A 9,749-nucleotide genomic window follows, 5' to 3' on the forward strand; every position below is an offset into this window, starting at 1 on the left:
TGCTCTACACGATGGACCTTAATGCTGACCTCAGTGAGCCAGGGGTGTGGTTCTCAATTACATGGGAGTAAGACCAAAGTGACAGTCAAAAATTGGGTATAGTGATAAGAACTGCCCAGCTGAAGAGTTGCCTAGCTTAAGTCCCCAGTCTCCAGATACTTCTCCCTCAGTCGCCAACTGCCCACTCCTGAACACAAGACAAAAGACTTTGACAACAAGCTCCAGCAAGATTTTATTCAATGGTACACAACAAGGAGAAATTAAGATGAAAGAAGAATTGTATACTTTACTGATTTTTTAAGTTGCTAAAACAAACCCATAATGACAAGAACAACTGAGGCCGATGACGTAACAAGAAGCACGGTGACCATCTCTTAGTGTCCATACCTGCAAATATACAATATGTCAATTAAAAATCATGTTTCATACTAGTGCTGGTTTGGGCAGACATATTCTCATTCTACCACGATGTAACTAACATGTCAACCAGATGAGGGTGAAATGCTATGTTATGGAAACCTTGGGAAGTTCTCCACGTTTCACTTCCCTCAAAAGTCTATCCAGATACTGGTTAGAAGAGAGCCTGAGCAATCCATGGTATCATATGCAAGAGACCCCCAGTATCATCATCTTTTGCCTTGAATCCCACTTCAAACACATCCTGTGTGAAAACAAGGCCAAAACTTGTCACAGCCCCAAACATATAACTGTGCACCCATAAGAAGATACTAATTCATGTCTCTGTTTCTCACCATGCTGCCCATGCAATATTAAGTCACTGACCAGGCAACATGGGCTCAGTTTTCATTAAGCGTTCCTTAAAACATTATCACATCAAAACTATGGTACTCAGGTTGTCATGTCAATGACAATATGTGCAACTGATTGTGAACCACATCCCAAAGATGATGCTGAACAGTTATGATATCTGTTTTGCTTTGTTTTAATCTGGACTCCAGTTAGAATTAATGTTTGGGTTGTAATGTTTTGTTGTTTTTTTTAAAAGGGGGCGGGGAGAGGGAAAATCCAGAGTTAGGAAAAGATTAATGGATAAACGGTGCAAAATTACACAAGTGGCAGGCAAACTTCCTACCTACTCTCTATGTACAATTACCTCTCAAAATACAATAAGCCCTCAAAAACCTGTCCATGGATCTCCTATTATTATTCTAACATCAGACCTTTGAAAAGCGCAAAACAAAGAATACAGAAATTATGAATAAACGGGCCAAGGCTATAGCAATGGCTATATGGACATTTGATTCCCAGATGCTAGGAAACCAGCTGTATCAATACAATCACCAAGATACAGAGGGACCCAATAAGACTTCTGTACCTCAGCAGAAATGCTCTGGAACACAAGCAACTAAATTTAGGTCATTTTCTAAACCCAAATTGCTCATGCGGCAGTATTCACCTGAGGCTCCACTTTCAGTGAATTCCATTTCTCTTCTGCTCTCCCTTCTTTAGAGAGAAGGTCAATAGAAATCACTACTTTTTAACATCTCCCACTTACCCCACAGCTATTTGTGTTTCCTTTAGAGCTCATTTACCACCAGGTGACTAAAGAAAGGTCCCTATACAGGAAGGTGGAGGAAAAAAACAACCTTTCCCAACAGCAACTATGCCCTCAGAGCCACAAATAGAGATTACCCACATTATCTGACATAGATAATTTCTACTAACAGAAGGACAATTGGATTTTTCATCTTGAAACCTGAGCAGGATACCTACTTTTGGAACTCCCATTCCCTGTTGTCCAGTGGACATACTTGGCGAGTTTTGAGCCAGCGAGAGATGCAGTGGAAGTGGAAAGCATGCTGGAAGAGAAAGTTCAGATCACGTCATTTCAGAACACACAAATGTATCTCTATGTGAAAACTACCATTGAAAGCATCATGGTGATAAGAAAGCAGCAAGTGTTTGCAGGCAAAAGTGGGGAGGAGTAACCAGCCAGCTCACTGGTAAACACCAGGGAACCGATCCACATTTCTGTAGAGGAAGGGAACGTTAGAGGAGCCCGTTCCACAGTGTGTGCAGTGGCAAGTGACTGACTTCCAATGAAGAAGAGAACACAGAGTTTAGCAGCTGCTAAAATTGGCAGAGCAGATGCTGATAAGAAGCATAATCAGAAAGACAAGAAAGAGGATTTCACAGTGAGTAGCAGGGATGATATACATGCTGAAGCTTTCTGCCAGTCTTCTGGACAAACCAAAGCCTGAATAAAACGGAACTTGCAAAAAATTAGAAAGAAAAATAAATCTCTGTTATGTGTTTAATCAGAACACCCTTTTCCATATCCCATGAGTTTACTTAACCACAAGTGGAACCTTGCTTTTAACTCTTGCACACAAAAACGTAACTTCGACACTAGAATATTCTGACATGGTTAAAAAAGTTGCTCTTGCCCTCTACAAACAGAATTACAACATTTATAACCCTGTTCCAGCAGTATCACGCTGTAACTTCATCCCACAGCATTGTGAGGATGGGATTGAGGAAGTAGTTATCCCATTATGGAAAATTTTCTCTTCCAACTCAGGCCCAGGCTAGCTGAGAGGTATGCAAGCTTGAGTTCACGTGCCAGTGGGACCATGTACGAAGGAGTGCATACAGCAACAAACTGAAGAGCTGGAGATTATACACTAGAACCGATTTGATTTTCCTCCAAAAGGGGAAGCAAATCCCCCAGTTACCCCATATTGACTCCTTGAATCAGCCTGCACAAAGACAAACCAAGCATGCTGACATACAAGTAATCCTATTACCAGGGGAAAAAAGGCGCAGCTCCTAGGCAGAACCTTGATCAGAAAAATCACTCAAATTTAAAGATCTATTATGCTTCCAAAACATAAGGGTAAAAAGCCTATCTTCCTCCCTTCTCCTCTGCGTCCTCCCTATTACACCTTTCCAACTTTCACTCTTATTTTTTCTTTGATATCCTTTTATCTGGTGGATTATCTGAAACATTTTCTAGAACTTGTTCCGAGTCACGACAAAAGGGGATAGCATCACCACACATAAGCTCCACAATAAAACAGTCTTCCTTACATTGCAGACGCCCCATGCAACTGTGCACTCTTCAGAGGTAGCTGATGCTTGGTTTGCTTGACATTCTATGCCTGTGAAAACAAAGATTAAGCACATATATACAGGAGTAAAGATGTACATGCAACACCAACTGGTAGATTTCTTTATAACAGCAAGGCAGGGGGAAGAAGGGCTCTTTGTTTTGTTGCATTTATTACACCAGGAAGTGTTAAGAGCTGTTGGTTTAATGTGTATGTTTTCCCAAAAGTATCAGATCAAAATATACTTCATCCTGCTTTTGTCTTTCCTCTACATTTCTAGTGTTCCAAACTTCCAGAGGGCAAGAGCACATAGCTCATCTACCAGTAACATATGTCTGCTTTCCAGATTTCAAGGATAAATATTTTTAAATTGTTCTCTTGCATCTTAATAGATGTCTTCTGATGATCAGTTGCAGTAGCAGAGATGTGAAAGAATGTTTACTTAAACTTCTTACCTAGGTTTCTCTAAATATAAATTCATTGTCTTGTCAGACATTTTGTACTATCAGTTATATTTACAAATTGATTTGCTCATGTAATGCTGGAGTTCACCGGCCTTTCTTCTATAGTCTTGTGACAGGTAAACACAGCCCAAAAATACACAGCAGAAAACACCATTTAAAATGTATGTTTGAACTTTTTTACACCTTAGAGCTGAGTATCTAGGATGATCACCAAAAAGATAAATACTATCTATGGGTTTGGGTTATATTTTACTTTTTTGTGTCAGATGGCATGGATGAAGGAGATGAGATAAGAGAAAAGAAAGAAGAATGGCACTGAAAAGAACCACCAGCAACCCGGAGCCTGAAAAATTCACTTCTGCTCTAGCTGAAGGTAAAACTTCAGGAGAAAAAAGGTATTTCCAACTCCTCCACAGCCAGCAGCACAAAATGAGACCAATATTTTGCTTCCTGCAAATGGATGCTTTCTTTAACAGCCAAGCCCAAGTGGTTTAAAAAGACATGCTGATAGATGATCAGCTTAGAACTCAATACATGGGCTTGTTTGCAGATCTTTTTTTTCCTGGCAAAGAAAATGTTTGAATGAGCTCCAATTCTCTGCTTACTTTTAGTGTGGCCAAGAGAGGAAAAGGAACTTGATTCACCAATTAAAGATGCAAAAACTTTCAAACTCCACAGGCTTGGCTGAAAAGTGTGATCTTTATTTGCTCTGTCCTATTCATCCCATTCTCCATTTTTCACTCTCTTTCAGGTGCTGAGATGAACAAAATGAGAGAAAGGCAAGTTTTTCCTGAGATGCGAGAGACACAAGTTAACCTTGGTCATGACTGAAGTCTAAAGAAACTCAGTGGCAACAACTGTTCTGCAAGATTTGAATGAACCTGTACTCATTAAATAGTTTACATCAAGATATGATACACCACAGCTGGTCCAAAGCTCAATCTCTTGCCTGCCTATAGAAGAGAAAAAAATCCAGTGCACCTAAAATTATTCCTTAAGTCCTCAATACATACAGATATAAAACTAAATCAGATTAAGAAAATGGAAAATGCTGAAAAACCTTGAAGAGCTTCAGTTACTTTGGACATTTGTTTAAGATTTGACACACAAGATTGCTGCAGCTATTGTACTGTTACGGCAGTACAGACACATGGTCTTGCTGAGTATCATGGGGCATTATCCTATTAAGTTTTAAATATTTGGCATGAATAACGGTAACAGAAAATGGTGAGAAGTAGAGCAGTAGGAAAAGGAAGGGAAATTCATTTGAAGGAAAAAAAAAATCAACTGGTAAGCAAACTTTAACTCAGGAAGTCTCCGCTGAAAGCAAAGAAAATATTCCAGTACACAATTTACTTATCTTGTTTATTTGCCTCTCTGGAAACAGAATATTGGGCATATTAGACCTGAAGTCCATCTAGCCCCCTTTTATGTCATTTAATCTTTTGTTTTTTTTTTTTTTTTCTCCCTCTCTTAGTGGCCCTAACCCATGTGAGCAGTCTGCTTTGGAAAACAATGTAATGTTTTGGGGTTTTTCTCGTGTTTTAAAGGACTTTGTATTTTGACTGGGAGTGAGAGGGAAGAAAGGTGGTTTAGGTAACGAAGAAAAGCAGCACTGAAATTCATTTTAGTGTTACTCAAACATTCACTGACAAGCAAATACAGTCTAAAACAAGAAAGACCCAAAAGCTTAAGAGGACAGATGAACTATTGCAGAAATAGCTGAGGAGTTCTCTGGTGGTGATGTAAGGCCCTTGAACAAGACACCCAGATTTAACTTCCTCATCAAACAGGCTGGAGACTACTGCTGGCACTACTGCCTTTGGCTGCCAGAAAGGGGCCTCTCAAAAGCTGAAGCACCTTTTGGTCTCCTACTTGCCTCATTTCCGAAAAGGACTATTGTCATCAATAAAGAAATAAATGAACAATCTCTGTCAAAGAATGAAAGCTTGTGATTCTGGCTCTTGAAAGAAAGAGAAGCTATTTACTGTCTGCTAACCCAAAGAAGTGGTAAGTCGGACAGTAACAGGTACTAGAAAAATACTGAACAACTCTTCTGTTGCCTTGCTTTTGAGAAGAGTACCTGGAGGTGAGGGCAGATACAACTGAAACCTGAAATAGCTGTAAGTAATTGTTAAAGATGCAATGAAAATACAATGACAGTGCAAGAAGCATTTAAGCTCAGGGAATTAGAGAAATGCGTATTATATAATGGTAACTTCTGACATCTATTAAGAACTATCCCTCTTCCTATACATTTTCTATTGCAGAAATCTTCTGTATATTTACATAACAAGAGCCTAAGATTTAAGTAGCCATAATGGCAAGTAACAGAAGTAAAGTACATCTCTTTTGTTTGAAGCTACAGTAACAGTCCACTGCACTGGTAAATCTGATGATAAAAGCTATTCACAGTGGCTCCTGCTTTAGCAAGGATAATCACTGTATGGGTTACCCTTTCTCTTTACATTTTGTCTTCTAGAATTATGCCATGAAGGGATCAACTTATTGGGAAGAAGAGAACTCAAATCACACAGCCTGGTTAACACAACACATCATGTACTCGCTCAGAAAACAGACAGAAGAAACAAATAACCAGATCTATAAACCTGAAGTACATTTGTTACTCCTAAAATATAGAATGAGCTCTCCAATTTAAATTTCAAACTTCAGAAGGATTTCAGCATTCTCCCCTTGCAATTTCTCCAGTTTCCTAGCAATTATCTACAGATTTCACTATTTACCCTAAGTTCCCTCATCATATGATTCCTTCTACTTACAAGCCCCTTGTATGACACTCAGTATTTCCTGTTAGAATCACACTCTCAAAGTATCTGTACACAGCTATTATCTTTCACTCCTAGTTATGACTTAGCAAACTATATACTTAGTTCTGTTCTTTTATTCTTCTCATAAATCCAAAATCATTCAGCCTGTTAAGCATCCTGAGATGATTCTATCCAACTTATCTATCTCTGTGACGCTGAAATATCAAATATGGTACTTTGCATGTTACTAGCAAAGAATGGGAACAGTATTTTGATGGCACATTTTACACTGTTCAAGCCTATAACAATTACCTTACTACAATATTACATTCCATGTTTTAGACCAGAAGGTAATTCTCTGTACTAAACAGTGTTTATTTAACACTCCCCAACTTACCACGTTGCAATGACAGCACCAGAGACCAAGCTTTTGAAGAAATTAAGAATTCTGCTCAGATAAAATCTAAGTAGGACCTGGGTCTTTCCAGAGAAGAATGAAAGCAAAACACTGAAATCTATGCATTCCTTCTGGACACTGAACACAAACCATGTGGAGGGTGGGGGGAATCCTTTGACCATATTATTTCTGAGTCATAATGTACATGCATGAGGAGAACTGCCTGACACCCTAACATTGTTATACCCTAACTTTTGGGCATCTGACTTTATGATGTTAACAACCTTCCATTAGCATGGCTGGTGTTACTTATCACTCTCTTAATGCTTTCCTTTTCAAGATCTCTCTTCATCACTAGGAGAGGGAGCCATTAGCATCCTGCATTTTATCAAATTGAATCCTGTGTTGTTCTTCGCTACACATTCTATTAATTTTTCCTCAATTTCCCATCACTTCACATCTTACGTTTGAAAAATCTAATTAAAGTGTTGTTTAACAACATTAATGGTCTGTAACAAGGAAGTGAGTAAATCCAGAGCCAACACTGATCTCGGAACACCAATTTAGATAGCCCTTCTACTCTGTATACTGTCAATTTTGGTCTGTCATTTGCAGTCCAGGCTTTTCATAACATTGCTCATACCCAAACTAGTAATGTGTTATGCTTCAGCAACTCAACAAATAATAATAAAAAAATAAGTTACCTATGCCCTCTTCCTTCACTGTTTCTCCTAATCTACCTATACACTCTCAACCTTAACCCCATTTTGGTGGGATTTTTTTTTATTTTTATTTTTTTTAAAGAACTGACACACGTAATTCACTAGTGGAAAATAACATCTGTCCACTCTCCTTCTGGCTCCTCCACATCTCTCCTTCATGCTCATACATCATATTTGCTATTTATTAAAAATAGCAAATATATGAGACTGTATTTGGTCTCTCCTGGCAGGCACTATTAATTTTGAGGCAGGTTAATAGCATGAAACACACCAGCATCCGCTATCTTACAATGTATCCAAGGTATCATGAATAATTGTTATGAATTATAGGATTTTATCTACTTATTGTATACATTTGTAAATTCTATAAATGTAACTTATGTTCTAACAAATCTTTAAAATTCCATTTGCCTGTCAATGACATGCTTTCCTCTCTAATATATCATAAACCCAAGAGACTACGTAGTAGTGCAGTGTCCACCTCAACTACTTTTCAAGATAGTACAGGTTAATTGCACTTAAAAAGGAAATCTTTACGTCAAAGGACCTCCGCATATTTCATAACCCCTATTCTCACTTGCTTCTCTTTAGTGTTATCATTCTCTTTCTAGTAACCAAGCATAAAGTGAGGCATGGTTATGCAGTAGCTGGCTCAAAATACAAACATATCTGTCCCAAAGCAAAGAAGTGAACTTGCTTAACCCATTTTCAGCCCTGTGTGTTACAGCGTGTTTTCTCTTTTAAAAACCCCCCAAAGTTCTGAAAGTAGTTTTGTAATTGTTATTTAAATATGATGTAAAATCAGGTGCACCTCTCACTAGTTGTTACTAGAAACCTGAGGTCTCATTTTTTTTGAAATATTTTATTTTCATACAGGTTTATTGAAAATAAGTTACTGTTACCATTAGCATTACCAGTATTTCCAAGGATGACTGCATGAAAACAAAGTGCAATGAAGCCGTCACAACAGGGTCAGTCAGGACAGGCCATTCCCAGGCACTGCAGCTGTACCTGGTCTTTTTCTGGGGGGTTCCACAATCCTCACATTTTAGTAATATAGGCAAATAAGGCAAATTTTTATCTGGGGTATATTAAAAGGTCCTCTGTGCCTCATGACTGAAACAAGATGGACAGTTATGATGTCAACAGTATCTTGTCAGTTTTGAGGAAAAATAAATGGTTTTGTACTCATTACCAATCCTTTAAGGGACTGAAACCAGTGACTTAATGCATACACACCTATGTCACGATAGAAATGTGTATACTTAATTCCATTATCCCTGTATTTTCCTGCATTGCATGCGTATTTGTTAATTGAGGCATCAAGATTATAAAAAAAAATTAAACCAATGCTAGCAATACATTGCTTTTGATGTTGGCATTTAATTACTCTCATTTGTAAATGAACGCTTAATTCTCTAGGTAGTTACAAAACTCTCTATACTGTAACATTAACTTATGCAAGGTGGTTTCTATAGAGTGAGAAGTCAAACAGAAGTCACTGGTCCAAACCTTGACACAGAAAGTGCTACAAGATTTCATCCTAATCAGTGTCACCAAAAAGGTGTTATCTATAGCAACATCCCAAACCTGAAACTCTAATACCTCCCTTTGTGAGCAATATCTGTTGACCCAGAATAATTTCAGGTCTTCCTGGCTCCTCATTATTACTCCTTTTCCTCTTTGTTGCATTTCAAATACACTCAGCCACGTCATCTCATCTGTAGATGTGGTACCAAATGATTCTACTCTTGAAAAGGTTGAAGGAAAAACAGTATGGTGACAGAGGTCACAAAACCAGATTATAGGACTTCAGCATTACATAAAATAGAGTCTAGTATTTGCATGGTGAAGACTTAGTTCCTAACTGAAAGCTGAATTTGCTGAATTTTATCCTGAACAGGGAACATTTCAGTTGTGCATCATGTATGTGTCATAACTGTCAACTTTTTTCCCCACCACTTACTTACATAGATCCATAATATGGTTTCTGCAAATGGCACAGTTATCAACCACAATGTCCCAGGCCCACAGAGCTACTGCATTCCACTAGAGAGGAAGAAAGAAAAACATGGGTTTGACTCAATTTATAGCACACAGAAATCCTTGCTATTCCTCAAGATCCCATGTATTTTTTAAGTGAAAAAGCTAAGATATTTTTTAAAAAATAAGTCTTAGAAATCCAGAGTAACTATTTATGAGTTCAGGTTACTAGAAAGCAGTGGTACATTCCTCTCACATACCTCCCAGACCCAATGTCTCCTTCCAACTTCAGAAATGAGATAACTCCCACAGTCCCCTTTTTTGTGAAACAAATGCAAACATCT

General features: G+C 38.2%; 1 long non-coding RNA gene across 1 annotated transcript; it reads right to left on the reverse strand.

Annotated features, from left to right (window-relative positions):
- Positions 1-207: 207 nt before the first annotated feature.
- Positions 208-9,471, reverse strand: LOC104544123. The gene is made up of 4 exons (XR_728165.1): positions 9,393-9,471; positions 3,052-3,122; positions 1,735-1,820; positions 208-387 (listed from the first exon to the last, which is right to left on the reverse strand). It is a non-coding gene; the product is annotated as an uncharacterized LOC104544123 (long non-coding RNA).
- Positions 9,472-9,749: the final 278 nt, after the last annotated feature.

Source organism: Mesitornis unicolor, unplaced genomic scaffold, assembly GCF_000695765.1.
Source record: "Mesitornis unicolor isolate BGI_N332 unplaced genomic scaffold, ASM69576v1 scaffold36127, whole genome shotgun sequence".
Classification (NCBI taxonomy): domain Eukaryota; kingdom Metazoa; phylum Chordata; class Aves; order Mesitornithiformes; family Mesitornithidae; genus Mesitornis; species Mesitornis unicolor.